Source organism: Carassius carassius, chromosome 31 (assembly GCF_963082965.1).
Source record: "Carassius carassius chromosome 31, fCarCar2.1, whole genome shotgun sequence".
Lineage (NCBI taxonomy): Eukaryota > Metazoa > Chordata > Actinopteri > Cypriniformes > Cyprinidae > Carassius > Carassius carassius.
Window position 1 is genome coordinate 12536241 of NC_081785.1, and position 24050 is coordinate 12560290.

General features: G+C 38.0%; 1 pseudogene; it reads right to left on the reverse strand.

Annotated features, from left to right (window-relative positions):
• Positions 1–459: 459 nt before the first annotated feature.
• LOC132111915 (mitochondrial peptide methionine sulfoxide reductase-like) overlaps positions 460–24050 on the reverse strand; it is a 35140-nt pseudogene continuing 11549 nt past the window's right edge.

The window sequence follows — 24050 nt, forward strand, 5'->3', positions numbered from 1 at the left end:
AGATTTATTCAGACATGTTTTTATATTTATGTACTGCCACCTAGTGGTTGTATTTTCACTGCATAATTATTACACAATAATAATGTGTAATCGATTGTATTTTTACTGCACTTTATATTTGACTTAAAATAGATTTAAGTAACTGACTCACATTTTGTCAGAAAAATACACAGACTTCATAGTTTGTACATATAAACATGTTTGTCATTTTATGCATTGAGCAAATTGTACACTTGGAAAATACACCACTGCCCTATGTTAAAGGGAAATAGTACATATGACTTGTGCACTATATTCTTTTGAAGTAATATGCTTTTTTGGGGGTAAGAAACAGGGTACTCCTTTTAAAAGCTTGAAAGCTACAGTCCACGTTTATAGTAACTGCATGCAAAAGAGCAACTAAAACATCTTATTTTTGGGTGATGCAGTAGGATTATTTTAATATCACTAAAATAAAATTCAGTGTGCTCTTCGGATCTCTGTGTTGATCTCACCCAGGCCTTTTTTAGTCAGAGCCTAGCAGAAAGAAGAAACACACAGAGAAAGAGACGGTGAATGACGTCACATTTTGACATCAAGAGAATATACTTGATCGCTGTTTTGGGAGAAGCAGCTCATTTTGAACTGAAACCCCTCTCTTTCTTGTGTTTGTGATGTTAAAGTCAGACAGAATGTCCAAAACTCTTTTTAAAGCGACATGAATGAAGTTCTGTCTCCCTCTTGGAGGCACATCAACAAACTCCAACAGAAAATGACTTAAGGTCAGAACAAAACACCTTTGAACATCAATCACAGTATTTCTAAAGCTCACATGTAGACCTGAGGGAGGTGGCTCTACAACAGAAAGAAAGAGAGGAGAGCGTTTTTGTGCTGGCTTTGAGCAATCACAAGTGTCCTATTTGAAATTTATATAGTTTCATATGTCAACCACTAGGTGGAGACAGAAGTCTGCTTCATTTACTCTGCTTCTGATCACATTTCTAGGCTGCATGTGCATCATAACACCAAGAGATCCTAACAGCAACCTGGAAATCCAAAAAACAAAGATATATATATTATCTCTGTAATATAAGATTATTCTTTTAGAAGGCAAAAAAAGATGACAATTATCTTAAAGGATTATCACATGGTTGAACGTGCTACAGTGAACAGAAAGACGTACAATCAAAAAACATTTAGCCAGGTATGCATAAAAAGAGGACCAAAACCTTGATAAGAAGAATTATTACCAGAGCATAGCAATAAAACAAAACAAAAAAATAAAAAATAAAGAAAGAAAAAGAAAATTGGTGCCAGTGTGTGGAAAAATTGTGCTTATACATCTAAACATAATTTTATTACTATAATAATAATAACATAATAATAATTAATTTCATAAATAAAATGCTGCATTTAAAAAAAATAAAATAAACAATACATAATTTCAGTCCATTTAGGCCAGTTACTACTACATTTATGACAATTATATTATAATCAGAATCCACTAAAAATGGTTAGAATTATCAAAAGCTACTTTCTCCCCCTGTGGTTATATACAGCACAATTTCTTCACAAAAAACAAAAACAAATAATAATTCTCAATTTTTTTTTTTTTTGTGTTAGGCCTATATTGAAGGTCAAGGCCAAATCTAAACTATTGGCTTGAATGGGCAAGCAGAAATGAACATCCATATCGTTGAGCCCTGTTTTTACATAGTGTGCATTAAAAGCAGAGGAAGTATGATTTTGGGAAAAAATGTGATATGTGTGGATATGGTGTCAGAAAGCTGGCACTGTCAAAGCTCAGTGGTCTGTGTCTCTCTGGTGGTGGAGAACATTTCTGTGGACAGTCAAGCAAAGAGAGACAGAAAGAGATAGAGACCGAGAGAGAGAGAGAGAGAGAGAGAGAGAGAGAGATTACATAAGCATTTGCATATCTGAATATGCTTCATGTGACTCTGACTCAAATAATGTCACTGTTTCTGCATTGATAAATACACACACAAATGCTTGTTATTATTTGTCCAACCATTTTCTAGTATATTACTGTTTTCACTAACAGCAGTTTTGCAATCAGAATTCCCTTCATTTTCCTATCAGATTTAATTTATTTTATATTTCCCAGTGAGTGCTAACTCACCTTATATATAAGACTATTTAAACACACAAACACACACACATACACTCACAAACCTGAACATGTGCACTTTAACACACAGTCCTTGAGTGTTTTAACTACAACAGCTTGGCCTACTTTTCACATCACAACATAAATAAAAAATATTAATGCAGCTCTTTCTATTAACTAAAAAGCTATACTGCAAAATTCCCGAGACCATGATAAATTTAGCTTAGCTTGCTAGCTTACGGTTTCTTGTTTAGAGTCTCTGCCAAAAGCTATACAGCATCTTCCACATATTATAAGCTGTACAGTTCAGCTGCACCAACAGAAGAGCATGTGTAGGTGTATGTATAAATCTATATATATATGTGTGTGATTCACTTTAGAACACAGTGCAAAGGCCATCTCCACACATGCTTAGTTTGCGTTTAAGCATGAGTGTGTATGTGTGTGTGTGTGTGTGCGTGCATATGATATAGTCAGGATGCCATTTTGTCATCCTTGGCTGTTCCTGCATTTTGTGAGAGGGAATAAGGCAGTGGAGGGTCATGTGACCTGTGAGCGGAGACAGATCAAAGTGTGATAGTATGAGCGTCTATATGTTTGAGATTACATGACATGGAACAAAAAGAGAGATTTTGACTTTAAATGTAGTGTTTCTGGAAACCTGAGCTAGACAATGCTGGAGAATAGCATTATGGATGAAAATTCAGTCTATTTAGATTATCACATGGCCCTTTTCATTATCAGAATCAGCTAACATGCTTAAAGCGCTAGTTCATCCAAAAAAGAAAATGACCCCATAATTTACTCACTCTCAAACCAGGTGTACGGTATATGACTTTCTTCTTTCAGACAACTTTCTAATTTGTGACCGGTGTTTTGCACACTTCCACACTCGTCACCTCTCACCGCATGACAGTGGAAGCTAGAGATTACCATATATAAAGCTATAAATATGGATATTTTTCTTATAAATGTGCATTGATTTGCTTCAGGAGGACTTTATTAACCCCCCGGAGCCATGTGGAGCACTTTTTTATGCAGTTTATTGGACTTCTATTGGACTTTTGAATATCACCCATACACTGCCATTATAAATCTTGGAAGATCCAGGACAATTTTAAATATAACTCTGACTGTATTTGATAGTTTGAGCCAAAGAGAAAGTGACATTTTATATACAACTCTTTATTTTGGTTTTCTATGGGTTATAAAGGGAACAAAAACATGACTCAAGACAATATAATAATAATAGATAAATAAATAAATAAATAAAAGATGTGGGTGCTACATCAATATGGTCTATTCATTTTATAAAAAATGCTTTTTACATAAACATTTTACATTTCACAAAATTAATTTTGATAACTATATTAACTTTATTAACTATATTAACTATATTAACTAAAAACACGGAATAATGTAAAAGCATTAAATTGTACATAAGACGAAAAATCTATATAATATAATGTAAATAAGCAGAATTATACTGCAACCAAAACTATAATGTAAATAACCCCAAATCACATTTGTGCATCAACTTTATCTTAAAAAAAAAAAAAAAAAAAATTGATGTGTACAGCATAACAGAAGCAGATAAACAAAGAAAAGTCATAAACTTCTGTTCAAATCCCCAAAATAACTCCTCTGAGGAAGTGCTTCACTGCAGCAGAATTGTACCTCTACTCTTTCTTCCTGCGTCTCGCTCCCTTTCACTACTGAATAAAAACTCTTTGATGTTCTGCAAATTTCTACATTTTATTACAGCACCCCTCCCCTCCTCAGCCACAGCGCTAAAAGGCTGTTTCTTCCTCTCCCACTCCCGCCTTTCCTTCTCCCTGACTGCCCTCAATGATGGCAGAGTTTTGGGAGACTTCGATGGATTGCAACTCTCAATGGGTGCTAATAATTTATTTTGCGACTGCGGTGACTGATTCATCACCTGAGTTTGACCTGATGGAAGTGTCCTCTAAAAGGCCTCATCAATCTCATCACACTCATCACGTCTGTTTTTCATGTCAGTGTCCCTCTTCAAATTCTCACTCTCCACTGCCAGACAATCAGCTGTGCTTTTCATAGTATGACGGATGCAAACACACTCATACACTCGTCTATATTTTAACAAGACCCTGAAAATGTCTAATCTCATCACTGCTGCTTATGTAACCAAGCCATTCTTCATAACCACTTCAGATTCGCTCTGCCCACAGAAAGAGAAGGATCAGGAGAGAAGCACAAGAACTGGAACTGCAGGGAAAAGCTATGATGCCTTGGAGATGTGTTGCTTTTTTTTTTTATAAACATATTTAGATTTAGATTTCATGCAATCTGGAACCATTCGTTCCATACAAAAATTGTAATGTGACCTATTGCTCAATAATTACACACCATACAAAATACTATTTTTTACTATTATTTACACACTCAATACCAGTTCTCAAATTATACTGATTATTATTAAGAAATTAATACTTTAATTAAATTTAAAAAAGTAAATTAAAATTAAATTTATGCATTTAGCAGACGCTTTACAGTGCATTCAGGCTATACATTTTTACATATCATGTGTTCCCGGGGAATCGAACCCCCAACATTGCGCTTGATAGTGCAGTGCTCTACCAATCAAGCTACAGGAACACAATTAATAAATATAATTCAGCGAGGAATTATTGGATTGATCTTAAGTGACAGTAAAAACATTTATAATGTTACAAAATATTTCAAATAAATACTGTTGTTTCAAATGTTCAATTCATAAGGGATTTACTTTTACACTGAATATTAAGCAGCACAACATTGACAATAATAAAAAATGTTTATCAGACATTGACAATAATGTCAAATATAATTTTTGATCAAATAAATGGAGCCTTCTGCCTCACTACATTTGTGTGTATGTACATTTCAGCTTGTGGGGTCACTGGGGCCCCCTGATCTGAATGCGTCCCTTTAACCAAAGCTACCTCGCACAAGCCTGACCTTTCAACCTCCCTGCCCATGCCTCATAACCCTCATGCCCAAATCACATATGAGCACTAGAAGCATAACCGATGACATGAGGAGCAAATGGTTACCACAGTGATAGTTACCCAAGTTCCTGCTCCTCACAAAACAAAGCATCATCACGTTAGTTTGACAGGGGATAACAGGCCAGCCATCCAGATGAGCTGCATTCATGAGCATCCACAAAAGCATCTTTCTGACAGGTGTGGGCAGTCAGCGTTTGACAATGGACAGTTTGAGAGCAGCAAAGAATGAAAAAGAGTGGTTGGAAATGAGACAGAAGAGCTCTGTAGATGTGATGGGGAAAAAGAAAAATCCTTGGATTTAATCTGTTTTATAATTATGAATTATGCATTTACGTACATTATCATTCAAAGTTTTGGCATCTGTATGTTTTTAAAAATAAATTAACATCCACAAAGGCTGCATTATTTGATCAAAAACACAACAAAACTACAGTTACAACAGTAACACTATAAAATATATTTTAACTTTAAATGTAATTTATTCCTGTGATGACAAAGCTAAATTTTCAGCAGTTTTTACTCCAGTCTTCACATATAATTATAATATGCTGATTTGGTGCTTATTATCATTAATGTTGAAAATGGTTGTTTTGCTTAAAGATTATGTGGAATCTGTGATGCATTTTTTTTTCAATAGAGAAAAAAGAGAAACTTTATAAATGTCTGTACTGTTACCTTCGATCAATTAAAATGCATCCCTGCTGAATAGAAGTATTAATTTATTTTACTAGCCCTATACTTTTGAACAGTAGTGTATCCTTACTTCTCACTAATGTCCCCTCTAACACATAATATAGAAAAATGACATTAACCATGAAAGAGTATAGTAAAAATTATTCATAAATAAAAGTAAATAACGTTTTTTTTTTTTTTTTATAAAAATAAATTCTAAAAATGCAAATGGTTCTCTTGGAGGGCTTCTTGTAAAATAATTTTATTGAACTGAAAACAATAAAAGTCTATGATATGTCCTCATTTACAAATTTAATTTAAAGGGATAGTTCAACCAAAAATGAAAAAGACCCCATGATTTACTCACCTTCAAGCTATCGTAGCTGTATATGACTTTTTGCTTTCAGACAAATGCAATTGGAGCAGCAATTGTTGACAAGCTCAGGGTGTCACAAAAGCTATGCTAAGGTCAAAACCTTCCCAAACCCTCCACGCGTGTCACCCAGCCCGCAGCTCTACAGATGTCTGCCAGAGAGGTGCCATGGGAATGGTATGCCAAGGCAATGGCATCCACTATCCAGTGGGCCAACCTCTGCTTAGAGACAGCTTTCCTTTTCTGCTGACCCCCAAAGCAGACCAGGAGCTGCTCAGAGCTTCTGAAGCTCTGGGTGTGGTCCGCGTATATGTGAAGCGCTCTTACGGGACACTGCAATGCCAAGGCTGGATCTGCCTCCTCCAGGGGCATGGCTTGCAGGTTCACCACCTGGTCTTGGAAGGGAGTGGTGGGAACCTTGGGCACGTATCCAGGCCGGGGTCTCAGGACAATGTGAGGCAGCCCGAACACAAGGCACTCTTCACTTACCGAAAATGCCTGGAGGTCCCCGACCCTCTTTATGGAATTGAGTGCGATTATGAGCGCTGTCTTGAAGACAGGAACTTCAGGCCAACTACGCTCCAACCTTTCCTGCAGGAAAGAAAGCACGACTCTAACCCGAGCATCTCCGGGGGTCTTCTTGGTGAGAAGAACATCAATTTGTGAACAGACTCCACTACAAAGCATTGGCCTGCCTCCTAGAGGAAGCTCTAGCCTGAGTGATAGTGTCTACCACCGCAGGTGGCAGATCACTTAGGTCTGCCGCGTCCCGTCCAGAATCCCCACGTGGAGATTCCAATGATCTGGATGTGGGTGCCATATGGTGCCCAGCCCCTGAGAGACGACATCCCTCCTCAGGGGGATGTGCCAGGGAGGGGCTGTCACGAGGAGCATGATTTCCGAAAACCAGGTCCGGGTGGGCCAGTAAGGCGCAACCAACAGGACCTGTTCCTCATCCTCCCTGACCTTGCACAGTGTCTGTGCGAGCAGGCTCACTGGGGGAAACGCATAACGCTGGCAGTGGGAGGACTCGTGGGAAGCAAACAGGTCTACCTGGGCTTCTCTGAATCGACTCCAGATCAGCTGGACCATCTGGGGATGGAGTCGCCATTCTCAGGGGAAAGTGAGCTGCCGTGAGAGCGTGTTGGCTGCATGACTGAGCTCCCCTGGAATGAGGACAGCGCGCAGCGACTTGAGCCGCATCTGACTCCAGAGGAGTAGATGGCGGGCGAGTTGAGACATGCAGCGTGATCTTAGACCGCACTGTCGGTTGATGTACGAAACAGCCACAGTGTTGTCCGTGCGGACCAAGACGTGCTTGTCTAGCAACAGTGGCCGAAACTGCCGTAAAGCTAGACGCACTGCCAGCAACAACATTTTTTGAATGTGAGCTTGTGCAGGACCCGATTCAAAACTTGCTGATCCAAGATGGGTCGAAGGCCATCACTTTTTTTGGGTACGATAGAGTAAGAGCGGTAAAATCCCTTCCTCATCTCAGCTGGAGAGACCGGCTTGACTGCATTCTTCGCCAACAGGACAGCTATCTCCTCGCACAAGACAGAGGCATCCCAGACTGCCACCAAAGTCCTGAGAACACCATTAAACTTGGTCGATCCGGTGCGAACTGAATCACATAGCCGAGTCGAACCATTCGAATGGGACGGGTTGGGCAGTGCAAGCCACGGCCCCAAACTCCGTACACGGGCACCAAAGGGACAGTCAACGTACTGGTGGAGCGATGGGGAGTCGTGTTGGATGTTCCAGAAAGCATCGCGTTCTGAGTCATACCTGCAAAAGTCCCCATGTTCCCTGAGGAAAATAAGCATTCTCCACCCGGCCCTCCTCCGGGGGAAGGAGTGTTGCTGTCTCTGCCACCTCCTGAAGAGCAGTCTCCCCCATCCCCAGATTGCACATTTCAGGGCCGCTTTGTTGTCTTCTTGGACGATTTCATGGCCGGATGTGACACTGGGGGCGCCGTTGTCCTGCACGGGGCTCAACGCACCGGCCTCAAAGAACTCTCAGCATGGGGCAGAGACTGTGTGTAGGATGCAGGGGGGCGCCACGGCGATGAGCAGGCTGAGGAACTGCCCGCGACGGAACGGTGGCAGCTAAAGGATCAAGTTGGGGCAAGATGTGTTGAAAGTCCTTGACAGTGTTGCTGAACAGGCCTGCCTGGGAGATGGGAGAATCGAGAAAGCGAGCTTTGTCGATGTCTTTCATCTCAGTCAGGTTTAGCCAAAGATGGCAATCCTCGACCACTAAATTGGACATCTCTTTCCCGTGGGACCGCGCTGTGACTTTCATCGCCTGTAGGGCAAAGTCAATCGTCATGCTTCATCCACAAGACTATGCTCGTGACCTGGAGCAGCTAGAGATTACGTTTATAAAGTTTTAAATATGGATATTTTTCTTACAAAAATGCATTAATATGCTTCAGGAGGCCTCTATTAACCCCCCAAAGCCATGAAAAGTATTTTTTTTGATGAATGGATAGACTTTTTTGGGCTTCAAAATCTCTACCACCATTCACTGCCATTATACACTATACTAGCTTGGAAGAGCCAGGACATTTTTTAACATAACTCCGAGCGTGAGTAAATCATGAGGTAATTTTACATTTTGGGTGAACTATCTCTTTAAATAATAAAAAAAATTGTAGAAACTAAATCTTAATAAGTAGTAATAAATAATAAAATCTTAAGAAAAATCTAAAAATTAATAATGCACCATCATGCTTATGTTTGAAGGGGTAGGACTTGAAGTAATAAAATATCATTAACTCATTATAAAAGCAACACAATTCAATGGAAAGTTTGTGTGTGTGTTTCAAGACACCTCCTGGTACATGCTTGCTTCTAATGGCCAGCTCTTGCTGTTCTGGGCTGTAGGTGTAGATGGCACAATGATACTGCGGGCCATGATCAGTCCCCTGTGCCATTCCTATGAAATACACACACACACACACACACACACACACACACACATATATATATATATATATATATAAATGCCTTAGACCATTTTAAAAACTCGCACCCCAGAAATTTGCATTCCTGTCACACACTCTGTATACATCAATCTTTTCAGTGAATATAAGCAAGCAACGTCCAGTTCTGTTTTTATACTGCTGCAAGAAATGTTATGTAAAATATTATGTCTCTGAATAATTTTCAGCTTGTTAAAATATGGAAATATGTTTATGTTTTCCAGTATTCCCTTGTCATTTTCCTCTACAGTGAATTTACTGTCTCGTATTTTTCAGCAAAACTGGATATCGGCCATCTTTCCATGAGCTCTCTACCACACAGTGTTTTCTCTAGCTTTCTATTCAAAGGCTAAAGTCCTGTGTTCTGATTGGCTGATCCCCCAAAGTGCCAAAGCGACAGTCACTGACCTTCCCTGTGACCCTGAGGCTTGAGTGTCATCAAAGCCACTAAACACATCACACAGCCAAGTAATACTGGAAAGTGTTTCTAGAAAGAAATTTGGATTTGGACACTTAATTAACACTTGGTTACCATCTGAACAAAAATGATGCAGGAACTTCTCTAAGACATTTCTAGTGGAACAAAGTCAGTTGAAGTCAGTTAACACAAGTGTACTATTACCTAACTACAGACATGATCCACCTACACCAAGGCTGTTTTATTTAAAAATACAGTAAACATTAATATTGTGAAATATTATTACAATTTCATTTTTTTAAATCTATTTTAAAATATAATTTATTCCTGTGATTGTAAAGCTGAGTTTTCAGCAGCCTTTACTCCACTCTTTAGTGTCATATGATACATCAGGAATAATTTAATATGCTAATGTTTTACATTATCAATGTTGAAAACAGTTGTGCTTCTTTCTGTGGGTTTTCTTTAAATCCTTTTTAATCCTCACATACATTTTATTGTATCAAAACCCTTAAATCTATCTCTTCTCAAATGAGCAAAAAAGGAGTTAAAAACAAAAAGGAAATGATTAGCACTCAATATACTCCACCCGAGACAGTGGAGCGCTTCTTTTTAGAGCCTCAATCACAGCGCTTAGTTATTATTGATGATCCTCCCTGTTCAAGATGAATAATATACAGAATCTCTCCTCTCAACACACATATGCCGCACATGAAACAAGAGTGGAGAACACTGCAGATGTGTCGTCAGCACTAAAACAGGGTGAGAGTAGAAAGCTGGGCAGGAGCTGACTACATAAATGTCAAATGCAGACTCTCTCTCTTACCATAACACGGCTGTCCTGCAGGAAAACTATTTATGTTAATGCAGAGGTCAAGAACCATCACCCTTTGCTTTAGATGGAGGGAAGAAAAGGAAAGATTTACTAAGTGTACTTGTGAGTGAATAAGCTGTACACACTCGTTAAAGCAAACACACACACACAGCATCAACCTGACAGATACCAATCCTCTAAGGATGCTTTAGACCAATCCAGGCATTTCAAATATCAGAAATTTATGTGGCCCTCCTGGTGAGATGATGAGGAAAGTAGGGGAAAAAAGATTTGGAAGGGTGAATGAAAGGGGAAAGATGAAAAGTATATATTTATTAGTGTTCAGGTTTGTTGAAAAGGGCTTTGAGGGACATTAGTTTTCAAGTAACAAGAAATAAACACAGATTTTACATAAGGGGACAGTTCACCCAAAAATGAAAATTGTGTAATAATCAGGGCTGTCAGTCAATTAAGATTTTTAATCTAATTAATTACATGACGTGGAAATTAATCGAATTAATCACAAATTAAATTTGGCTGTGAAAATACCCCCAAAAGATGAGAACAGTATCAAGTAGAAATAAAAAGTAGCTTTATAAAGAAATATTTAATTTGATTCAATATGAATTTTTTTTCACATAGACATTTGGTCTACAACAGCCTAACATTAATTATGGTACATAAAAAAAGATAATTTGAGAAACACCTCACTATTTTTTGTTCATACAGTGAAAGTCATTGCCTTGTTACCAAATCAGCTTGGTTACCAACAGTCTTCAAAATACCTTCTTTTATGTTACACAAAATAAAATAAGTCTTTAGGGTGGGTAAATGATTACAGAATTTTGCTACATAATTGCGCAGAGACCCACAATAGTTCTACTGTGGCTATATAGATCATATTTTCATTGGAAATATTTAGCAAAAACAGACAATAAAATATAACACAATATTAACTTATCTACTGAACTGTATAAAATCACATTTGTACTCATGCTATTCGAAACAAAAACAACACTTGTGTGATATTGCTCTCACTGCTTATGTGATATCCATTATCATATGACAAAAACTAATTCAGTCATTTGTTACCACAATATTTAACATTTTAAGACCTTATAACTGCATTATAGGCTACATTACGCACATTCATAAAGGTTTGGAATGACTTGAGAGTGAGTAAAAGATGACAGAATTTTCCAAATGATAATTCAACTTAAAAATTATGTCACGCTTGCATTGTAATAATAATAATAAATAATATTTTACTTATTTAAATATAATTTTCAGTACAATGAGTTCATGGCCATTAGTTTAATTTTAAGGATTCAAGATTAATCCTTAAATATCAAATAAATTACCAGCCACTGTTTTTAGTAATGTTTTTATATTTAATGGTTGATCTTTAAGACTATGGCCCTGTTTACAGTAGTGTGTTTTTGTTTTAAAATGGCTTTTTAAAATGAAAACAATCCTCGTTTACACTTACATTTTCACTGCATTTCAAGAACGTTCTCCGTTCACACTACACACCCGAAAACGTATGTCACATGACCTTCCATGCAGGTACAACAATGAGTATGATGTTATTGTTTACACGGTCATCAAGGATACGCAGAGCGAATGTGGGCGGCCACACCATTGTTTTCAAAAGTCTCTGTTTTGGTCCATTTACACTGAAAGGCAACCCCAGAGTTTTCAAACTAAAACGGGGTCTGCATCGTTTTTCGAAAGTCTCAGTTTTTCGAGGGTCGAAAACGTCGGAGTAGTGTAAACAACAGGTGTAACCATAGAAAAACTTATGCGTTTTAAAATAAAAATGCACTAGTGTAAACGTAGCCTTTAGATACTGTTAAATAATCTTTAGCAAATTTCTAAAACATCATCATCTTTTCATGACGTACATTATAATGTTATGTTTTAATTCTCTGGTAGGATTTAAAATGAGTGATCTAACTTTTCAATTTTAATATTGTCCATTTATCAGTAATTATCAGAACATGATAACTTTTATAGTGCTTTCGTAGTGCTTTTTTGTAAACTCCTTTTTGTAGTTCAGCCCAGGCCATGGTCACTATAAACTATGAAAAAGTATATAACACCATACTAGTTTGAAACAACATGATGGTGAGTAAATAATGACAAAAAAATTCAGTGCGTTTCCTTTGAGAAGCCCGTGGACTGACTCCAGAGATCTCTCCACGTCTTTCAAAAGCTAAACTTTCTGTGTCACACAAAATGTCAATCATGTGTCACACTGATGGCTCCGAATCTCAGTCTGCTGTGTTTATCACTTTACTCATGTACTCTGTGGCTCGTATTTCCATCGGCTTTTGTGTTTGTTTACTGTTGATAGAGTATGTCCACCTTTTGTGTGTGAAGGTGCACGTGTGGTGCTTTAGTGAGAGTGGGTATGTTTGTGAATCTGAGTGTATATGATGCAGGGAGAGTATATGTGTGAGGGGTTGTTCAGAGCACTGTTGTATGTGCCCTGTGGGTAAAGTGAAGCAGTGTGCGTGCGAGAGCAGCCAACTAAGAGGAATGGTGCAGAGCTGGGTCTATTTTTACACCTCTTATGTAACACACATACACACACAAGCTCACAACCTCATTCTTTTGCACATACACACAAATTCTTGCACTCTCCTTACAAATAAAAAATACACATTTAAAATGTGCTGTAAATGTTATATGGTTTGTATGAGTGTTTGCTATTTTTAATATGCATCTGCTAGTATTTAAGTGATTTCACCACAAGTAATGCTCTCTCACACTCATTTTTCTTGCAGAAAAGAAGTAATCTTTATATTACTGTAAAAACTAGATCCATGACTATGAAATAATCTGTGGCAAACATCAGTTTTTGCTGTTGGTATTCAGCCTAATGGTGAAAAATATATATCTATATAGTTTATAATAGTTTTTTTTAATGACGTCGATTTGATATTGATTTTCAAAAGCTGTGAATCAATATTTTCCTGTTTATTTCAGCAAACATTTAAAAGAAGATTTGATTAACGTGAATCTTTTCATTAGTCTTCTCCACTAACGTTTGATGTCACCCTCTTATTTACCTTGCGCAATATCACAACAGAAAGCCTGTCACTCATTCAGTGCTTATCATGGCGGAGATACTGTTGACAAGAACCAAAAACAAAGGGAGGTTTGCAATGCTCAGGTAAATTCTCTAGTAATACTACAAATCTGTGGAAGCATTTGACATCACCCGTAAAGGCGCCAAAATTTCCGCAATGGATGAATGAATGAGTGGCAGATGGTGCAAGTTCAACACACTGTTTTGCTTACATAAGCACGGATGACGCTTGCGGTGTTTTCAACCTCTGTCGTCTTACTATGATGATATGAATACAGGAATTTCATCCCCAGCTACTCTGAGAGTCTTTTTAATGTTTCATTTGACAAAACTACCGTCATATCACATACAAAGTGACTGCAAGTTCCTCATGGCAAACAGATCTTTATTTTAAATGAATAATCACATTTGTTTTCTTTTTAATTTGAACCGTAAACCTCTGTAGTGCTGCACTTTGTTTGCCAAAAAATGTAATTATTTTTAATTTGATTAGAATAAATTAAATTGTTTTATGCCTTCATCTGATTACCAGAAAAATTAAGAAGAAGATTTTATATGGCCCTAAAATTGTTAAGAAATAATTTTACAATTTTTTTTTAATTTCAATAGCATTTGTATAAAAACTATATTCACTGAATGTAATTTAAAAAAAATTATATGTAATTATTTTTAATATATATATTTAACATTTTTTATCATCAATTCTGAATAAAGTTGTGTTGCATAATATTTTTGTAGAAACTTTTAGATTTATATTTTCAGTATTCTTTGATGAACTGAAAGCTCAGTCAGAAATTACAATTTATTTGAAAAAGACTGTTACTGTCTTTTACTGTCACTTTTGGTCAGTTTAATGTATCCTTTCTGAATAAAAGTATTCATTTCTTTTTTGCTTGCTTTCAAAATATACATATATATATACAAATACAGTGTGCACCTTCAATAAAGCGACAACAACAGAAAACATCCAAATCGGTCCAATATGTCTAGAAAAGAAGCTCAGTTTCTTTATTTTCTCAACAATAATATGTTTTTTGCTAGCAAATCCACCCCCTTTTACATAAAAAAAGCATTTCTTCAATCTATTCTCCCCTCCTCCTATAGTTGATTGACAAACTGTAATGAGCCCCCCTCATTGGGGAGGAGCCGGGGTCGAGGTCACCCCCCGAGAGGCACGTGCCCATTGGAGACTGAACCCCAAAAAGACGAGGGGGGGATCCTAATTTAGAAAAGGTCTCTTATTTTTGTCCCATCTGGTGGCTTTTGTACAAAATGGTGTTCGTGAAACCAATAACCTTTGTTTTCAACAACAAATCAAGAGTATTGCTGAGTAATTACAGAGATCCTGCAAACAGTTTCAGTACGTAATTAGCTTGTGCATCGATGTTTATATACAGCAAAGGTGTCGGTCACAGATTACACATAGATGGCATGTGGGAAACTGGATTTAACATTTACAGGCCTCGGAGAATCTAGATAAACCTTTTTATATTTGAAAGGTATGAACGCCTGCGTCAGCCATCTTGTCTCTCCCCCATGAAGCGTGCGTTAATGCATCTCTCTGACGCAGCAGCTACATAAATACTGCAAATCAAGAAAAAAACATGACACCATAAAAGATGAAAGTGGCAAGACAGAAAAACAAGGACAAAGGAGGAGAGGAACTCACCCTCTTGCTTTTCACTGTTAGCGGAACGAGGGAGCGCGGGATGGTGGAATGAAGAAAGTGACTAAGAGATAAAAGCTGATGGTAAGAATGAGGAGTCACTGTGGAAATGCTGGTGGGATGATGGTGAGGGGGAGCGAGAGACGGAGGAGAGAAGGAGCCGGAGATGGGGGAGGAGAGAAGAGGAGAGGAGAACAGAGAAGATAAGATGTTGTTATCCTGTAGACAGACTGAGCGCCCTGGGGTCCACTGGGAATGGGGAGGGACGGAGGGGGGTCTTTCTTAAACAAGGAAGTAACAAACTGCTGAGGCGATCATGCGTACGTGTGTGCTTTTTTCTCGTGTGCTTTTTTCTCGTACACACTGCACTTCTCCACTCTATGGATTGCCACAGGCAATAGAATTGTTACACTAGCTTCAGTCATTTCCTGTTTGTCAAATCCATCGAGGAACCCAATTTTCCCAACTCGTCTCTCCCCACCCTCTGGTTCCTGTACTATCTTTGTCAGCACAGCCAAAGATGTAGCATGACGGCATGAAATACACCCTATATTTATAGAAAACTAGCTTAGGGTATAGAGAAGCTTCCGCACATTTGCAATACCATGACCTAAAGATTCTGCCAGAGCAAGTGTTGCTGGGTATGAGACCGGGGTATGAAGAGGAGCGTGCTGGGAGCATTTGATTGGCTGTGGATGTTGCTATCCCAGCCGTGATTGGAGGATTCTGAAATCATGCTGCTGAAAGCAGAACCCTTTGAATTGTGAGACAGCAGCTAAATAAACAGGTCTCTGTGCGCAACAGAAACAAGCATGCAGCCTATGAAAAGGTTTCATACTGTACTTACCCATGATTCAAGTAAGGACGAACACACACGTGCACAGATTCATAGTTGATTCAGTGTGAGTGTTCGGGTACGGACAAATGGAGTTTGCTTTATGCATGCATGCATGGATGAACAGCCTACAGAGACGTTCCTGATTCTCTGTAGCCAATCTCAGTGCAGCGGCCCGCGCCAAAAAACACAATCTGACGCTTCTGTCACGCACATGGGCCATGCTCTCCATCATGCTTCTCTACCCAAACTCCTGCAGGGTCATGAAACATGGCCTAAAAATGGCAAACAGAATATGGAAGGACAAGGTTTGCTTTAGTAAATGCTGAAATATTGGTTTAAACTTACCAAGTGCACATTTAGACGTCAATACAGGTGAGCATGTTTCATACATTCAGGAGGCATTTTTGTAGTTAAATATTTGTAAATATTAAATATTTGTTGACATAAAATATTAAATATTAAATATTTTATGTCAGGCTATATTGTATTTTATTGGGTAGAAATGGTTAAAATCCTCTAATCTCTAAAATGATCCTTTTTAAAGAACCACAGCTTCAAAAATACATTTCCAGACAATCAAATTGTCTGTTCTGATCATTTGTTTTGAGCAATGTTTCTCTTATTATTCACAATGTTTTGACTCTTTGGGAGGACTATGATAGTTTTTTGCAGTAAAAAGTTATACCTTTTAGCCTGTATTTTTCTTGACCATCTATAATTTACCACAATAAAAGGCTGCAAGTTGCTTGCAGTCTATTTTTAAAAACCTGGTCTATGTATATATAAACTATTTTAGATGAAGTTTCAAGTTAAAAATGCTTCGGCTTTAAAAAACGTGTCTTAAGATCTCTGCTTTGTGTTCCATTCTACTGCACTCTAACTCTTACACATCAGATCGGGTTGGGTAGACATCGTCCTAAGCCAGTCTAATTATACAGAACATACTTAAAGGGAGTTTATTTAAAATAAAATGTTTGTCTTTATATACTCACTCTCACATTGATCCACGTCTGTATTTTTTTTTTCTGTGGAGCACAAATGAAGGTATTTTGAAAAAGTATTTTTGTCCACACAATGAAAGTCAATATTGTTTGGACTGCAGCGTTCTTCAAAATATATTGTTTTGTGTTCTGCAGAGTAAATAATGACAGATTTCAATTTTTCAGTGAACTACTCCTTTAAGATCAGCTAGTCAATCAGTTGTCCACAGACTAGTTCCAGGAGTCTCGAAACTCTGTCCTGGAGGGCCGGTGTCCTGCAGAGTTAAGCTCCAACTTGCCTCAGCACACATGCCTGGAAGTTTCTAGTATGCCTAAGATCTTAATTAGCTGGTAGAGATGTGTTCAGGACACCAGCCCTCCAGGACTGAGTTTGGAAACCCCTGTACTAGTCAGTTTGTTTTCTTATATGTAAAAGAAAAATGAAATTGGATTGATCAGAGCCAATTAGAAAACCCACCTCTCCCATGCACAGACAGCGCAGAAAGGGAAGAGGAAGCGCAAAGACAGGGAAATTAAAACACATCCTGCCGTCAGAAATTTAAAGGGGAAAGTGCACACACAGACATATCCAGGTATACATCTTGAACAATTTTTGTGTAATTCTATATATGAAATGAACATTAATTTCCATATCTGTTAGACTCAGACCCTTAGAATTTCACAAAAACTCTGAGAAAAACATGAAAAACTGTACACTGGTCAAAGAATTACATGGTCCACACTCTAAACAATCAGTGAAGACAGTCAGCAATCAAAAGCTACCCAATGAAAGGATAATTTTTTTTTTTAATTGGCCAAATTTCATCACATTCTATAAACTTAATCAAGGTGCCCATTACACCTTGTACACTTAGACCACATACTCAATTAAGGCAAGTTTTACTTAGAAAAAGGAGAAACAAAAGCAAGTTGCAAAAACTGCATGCACTTAAAGACAAAGTTTAAATTCAAACATGAATTACTGTTGACCCAGAATCCAAACCTAACAGGGTCTCAAGTTGAACCATAGATTAAATAAGTATGCGAACAGGTCTGATAACTCTCCTGAACCTGGTAGAGTAATGATCAGCAGTATTTAAACCAGCTACAGGACCTTGCATAACAGGTACACTGTCATAGACAGGATTTTGGGTAGAAAGATCAGCACCAGCACCAACCACAGTATTATTATCAGCCACTGGCACAGCAAGATGTGAATTTGGCTCCTGTTGGCAGGGCAACTGAGATTGCACCCATGAAGCAGTGCGGTCATCATCGCATATAGCTACATTGGAGATGTTGGACATGGAGTCTGCTTGTGAGAGATCCTCAGTCTCATTCCGCTCATCATCTGCAGATTCAATCTCGGCAGCGTAGGAACAAGCGACACTGTGGGTCTGGACAGTTAGACCAAGGTAGATGTTTAATCATATTTGAAGGCCATTTCTGACAACTAACCCTGGCTCCAATGAGTAATTTTACTACTCTTTACCTTCTGGGGCATTCAGGCTGACAGTGTGACGCTGTCCCGGGCGACTTTTTAAAGTTCAGACACCTTCAGAACATGATGTGAATTAGAGAGCTGGCACAGAACCAAACACACAGGGTAATCATGTCAGCTCAAACCAGATGATTTGACACATGAAAGATTTAAAGTAGAAAACCACTCCGGCGTACTTAAATCTGCGCTCAGGTTTTAGGGGCATGTCATCAACTGGCAGATATACAGACATGCATTACTCATCCCCAAAGGGAATTTGTGCATATTCCAGAATGAAAAGATACAAACAAGAAAGTTATTAGAGGGCCTGACTGAACAAACCATAGATGCCATATAAACTATTAAAGCAGAGACTGTAGTCCCACAGTCCAGCTGACGAAGGAGAGCTGAATAGTTGTGTGAGCGCACTTCAGGTCCTCAGGGTCAGGCTTTATGAATGTTTCAGAGGAGTGACTTCCTCTCTTCTCTCTCTGTTTAAGGGTGACTGAACAAAGAGAGCTAAATAACAGCTTCATGCTGCAGCCACACTGTTACATCAGACAGATGGACAGAGACTGTCAGACAGACAGTCAGAATGAAGAATGGAGAGACAGAAGGATAGATAGATGATAGAAAGATAGACAGACTGATAGGTAGATAGACATGCAGCTGGAATGATGAACGGAGAGACAGATAGTTGATTCAGATTCAACAGACAGATAGATACTGACAGAAGGATCTGTCAAAAACACACCAAGTATTACAGATCAACCAATTACTTGCATGGAGTGAATTGATTTTTCTGTACTTATTTTCTATATTATATTCAAATACATATTTGTTTTTTTTTTTAGTCTCATGCTTAGTGCTGGATCGCAGGCAGACAGCAAGGTTGATATATTCTCAAATGAAGACCTGAAGGACAACTAAGACGGCAAATATCAGCTGTGTGTTCAGTATTGGGCCTGTTTCTAGCGGACTGGAGGAATTGGTGATGCTTGCACTAATGCACACACATATGCAACGTCTCTTTTCCTCTCATGGCTGAATTGGTCTCAGACACATAAACATAGCCTGTCTTAAGCTTTTCCGATTCCCGCGAGATCATCCTGACCATCCGGCACATACACATGCAAAGGGAAGTGTGAACACACAGATGCAGCCGTTTTTTAACCTCATGAGGCAGTTTGCTTTTGGACCACTGCATCTCACACCTAGGAGTCTTTCTATGGACATCTGTGTGAGTGTATGCGTGTAGATGTGATGGAATAGGTGTGCTGGTTTACCTTACGTGGGGTCATGGCTTTCCCAGAGGACTTTGAGAAGTTTCTCGAAGCTGATGCCTTTAGGAGAGAAGACCACTCGCACTACTTCCGTGTGTCCTGTTAAACCTAAAGAGAACAGCAGAAAAAAGATGTTTGATCATGCACAAATAGAGCTACGAAAATATTCTGTGATTTTGCAGCTCACATTCAAATCAGGAACAGCACAGATTTTAATTTATACATATATATATATATATATATCATTCTCCCTTGTGTTCATTTAGTGAAGAACATTGTGGGAAACATTCCTGTTTAGGGATAGGGTTAAACATTAGTTTTACTGCATTTTGGAACAAATAAAGACACTTCTTTCAAACATTAAAAAACATATTGCTTTTGAACCGGAGTGTAAGTGTATGTGTTTGTATGTTTCACATGGTTATGATGAAGATAAACTTCTCTCATCCAACTTTATGAGGTGCATCCTGGGATGCTAAGCTACACTGAAGAAGAGCCCACAAATGCTTAAACATTTAAAATGGTTTTGTAAACCAATTCAGAAACCATTTCAGGTACAATTTTAATTTGTCTAAAAAACTACTAGAAAGAATTTAAGCATAAACTTTTAGAAGGTTTTTTAAGATCATAAGAACCATTCTGTCAAATGTGTACAAACTTTTAATAAACTATTGTGTAAAACTGAATCAGCATATGCACTTTGCGTTCTTAGAAATAACAAAGCCTTTCTACATATTAACCTCAACACCTAACGCAATTCTGACAGCCACAAGTCTTCTCCACACTAGACACTTAAAAAAGCCTGTGTGTGTGTGTGTGAGAAGAAAGTCAACCCTCTGCAGAGCGGCAGTCAGAATCTTCTCGCTGGGACCAGTTCAGACACTGCAACATCACAGATGCATCCCTCCATCTCATCTCTTCTGAACTGTCTGGCTACAAGTAGGTCATACAGAGGAAGGGGGGGGAGGGCTGCGGATCTGGGAGAGAGCAGTGCACTCTGGGTAGTTCACTGCAGATGAAGGGAATATTTTGGTGAAGGCGGCAGCTAAGCACTAATCTGGATACAGTGAAGCTGCTAAAGTCATCAGAGACCTCTGATATAGGAAATGAACAAGCATGTAGCAGCGAAATGGAAGTGAGGAAAATGTATTTGGGCATGTGTCTATATACATATCTGTATTTGATCGGCTGTGTTTTTGTGGGTTGGACTAATCTGAACAGACTTCATGGTAGTTAGAGTTACATGTAAAGCCCCCATCATAGTCCACTTGTGTAGAGAACACACCAGCAATACTCCAGAAGTGCCTCTCTACTCCCCAAAAATAGCCCATACCTGAACAAAAATGGGACAGAGGCATCAAATAACAATAATTACAGGAACAACTCAAAAAGAGAGGCTACTGAATATTTTGTGGATAAAAAAAATAATAATAATTTTTGGCTCCTCTATAAAGCCCTTCCTAACTATGTATTTTTGACATCTTAACGCTACAGCTGAACAATATATTTTTACAAACTACAAAAAAATCTAATTCAAACAATTTTGATACTTTGTGACCCACCCAATCAAAACAAAACCTTTTTCCCAAAAATCGTAAGGCACACAAAACAATTCTAAGGCAGCACAGCATGTAGATTACAGATCCACAATGCACTGTGACAAGCTCAGCGATTAATATCTCATTCTTTTTAGCTTCATCTAATTGTATTCAGTATCTGTGTGTGCATATTTTGTGCGTATTAGTGTATCACACATGAATCTCAACTGGAATCAACTGCAAGCTTTTGATGCTTTGTTTGAAATGCACTTATGCATGTTTGTGACCGTTGAGAAACTTGTGGCCTGTGGAGCACTTACACTACAATCAAAAAGTTTGAAGTCAGTAAAAAAAAAATTTGAAAGAAAGAAATTAATAATTGTAGTCCGCAATGATACATTAACAAAATATTCATATTTCACACAAATGCTGTTTTTGCCGAAAGTTACCGAAAAGGTGATTACAGCTGCCTTAAAAGTGTTCATGCATGTAAGTATTTGTTATATAGGAGTCACATTTAAGAACATGTCTCTGAAATGCAGTGTTTCTCAAAAGTCTCAGCTAACAGACCCAATTCAACTTGCCAGCTCATTATTCGTTTTTAAGACTTGAAGGGAGGGAGTCAGAATAGGTAAAGAGTTGTGAGAAAATACAATCAGACCTGTGTCATGTCCAGCAGCCAAACTAACCTTAACCCAGCTGCTGTGATGTCTGCTATTCGAAGTCTAGAATTTACTGTTTGATAACTTGCAATTTCTGTATATTTCCTACTTGCTGAAGGGCACAAGTATGACATTTATTATAATGGCTTTATGTAAAAATTGTTTAAAGTTTACTTAAATTTGAAGTTGTTATTTTTAACATCTAATAAATGTTCAAATTGATAGCTCTCAATTATATTCTAATGTTGAATGGCTATAGTCAATGGTTAAATGTTAGGGGGAAAAAACAATTTCATAGAGACATCAGTAGTATTGGTATCTGTGATACTCGCCTTTAGTCATAAACATGATCACATTAAACAAATATTAAAAATATACTGTCCTTATGTTGTTTCTACATTAATTTGACGATTGAATGTGAAATTATTGTAATATAAAAAAAATAAAAAAGTGATTAGTTATTTTTGAAATTACATTGACACAACTATTTAAAATAGATTAAAACAGAAAAGTTATTTTAAATATGGAATATTTCACAATAACACCATTTTTATTGTATTTTATTGTATTTTTAATTTTATTTTCTTTGATCAAATGCACACTGTAAAAAAAAATACAAATCTGTGACGTTTATGGTAAAATACCGGCAGTTGTGGTTGCCAGAACTTCACCATAAAAAATATGGCAGCAACATTTTAGACTTTACAGACTTAACTTAAATTCACAATAAAATACTGATAAACTGATGTAATGTAAATAAACCAACATATTGAAGTACTAATATCTGTTTTATTTTGAACCATTGTAATGCACTGATAACCACCAAAAACTAGTGGTGATGAGAAAGTCACATGATGAAACAAAGCTCATCACAAACAGCTTTACTACTAGCTGAGGAGCGCAATACTTATATATAGGAGATGCACAGTGTCAGTCACACAAACATTAAACCCCATCAGGGTGACACACATGATACTGAAATAATGCAATACAAATTTATTTAACAACATTAAGAATAATTTTTTACAATGTAGCCTTGGTGGACATAAGAGAGTTCTTTCAAAGACAAGCCTAAACCTTTGAATGCTATTGTATGGGGTTCTATTTCAGTTAGGATGCTAGGTAGTTGTCTATTTAGGCAGCTCACTAGGTTTTGGAACAAAACTACTATGTTTGGATACTGACATTGGAACTGAATCATTTAAATGAGCTTTTAGCCACATTTTTATTGGCACTTGACTAAAATTAGTCAAGAGGAGAGATGAAGAAATGAGACTGGAACATAACCCAGGCTGGACTCCAACCCAGGTCTCCCATGAGCCACTACTCTGACACAAGTGGTACTTTAGGAAACAATACATAAATTGCATCCAAAGAACTCTGGAATATGATATTCTCCAAACTCACTAAGCATGAACATCTACATGCCGTCAGGAAACGGCTTCATTGTGGGGTTCCCATTTGCTGCGTGCTTTGCTGCAGAAACAGAGAAAGACACCAATAGAAATGTTCTGTAATCAATGGGGTGTACGTATACAGGAGGTGGCGCTGTTCCAGATGGTGGGACTGTCAGACTGGGTTCTGTGGCAAGGATTACTGCAGATTTGCCTGGTCTGCTCAGGCTAAGCTGAATCAGTGCTGCTGTTTCTGCAGTGGGAGACACTTAGCAGATTACACTGCTGAACCTCCCCCCACCCAACACACAACACACACAAACACACCTCTAAACGATCCAGAGAATTTCACAAACCGCGAGTGATGCGAATGAATCGGAAGGAGAGATCATCTCTCTGAAACAACCTGCAGTGGATTAGGCCACAAGGGAGAAAAAGGGTGGGCAAACAAAATGTATCTGAGTTGGATGAATGAGGCCAACTATGCCATACTTGAATTAGGGCAGTAAAGTGGAAGAGAAAAGGGGCACAGATGTGGGGAGGATTAGAGCTAAGAAGACTGAAGTGATTTACCACCTAAATCTCCAGGCATCAAAGGATAGTGGTTTACACACAGCGTACTAATATTAGCATATATACGAAGAAATGTGTCATGGCCCCACAAACAAACACACACAATAGTGCACCTCATTCCCCCTTTTTAATCTCCCTAAAGTTGG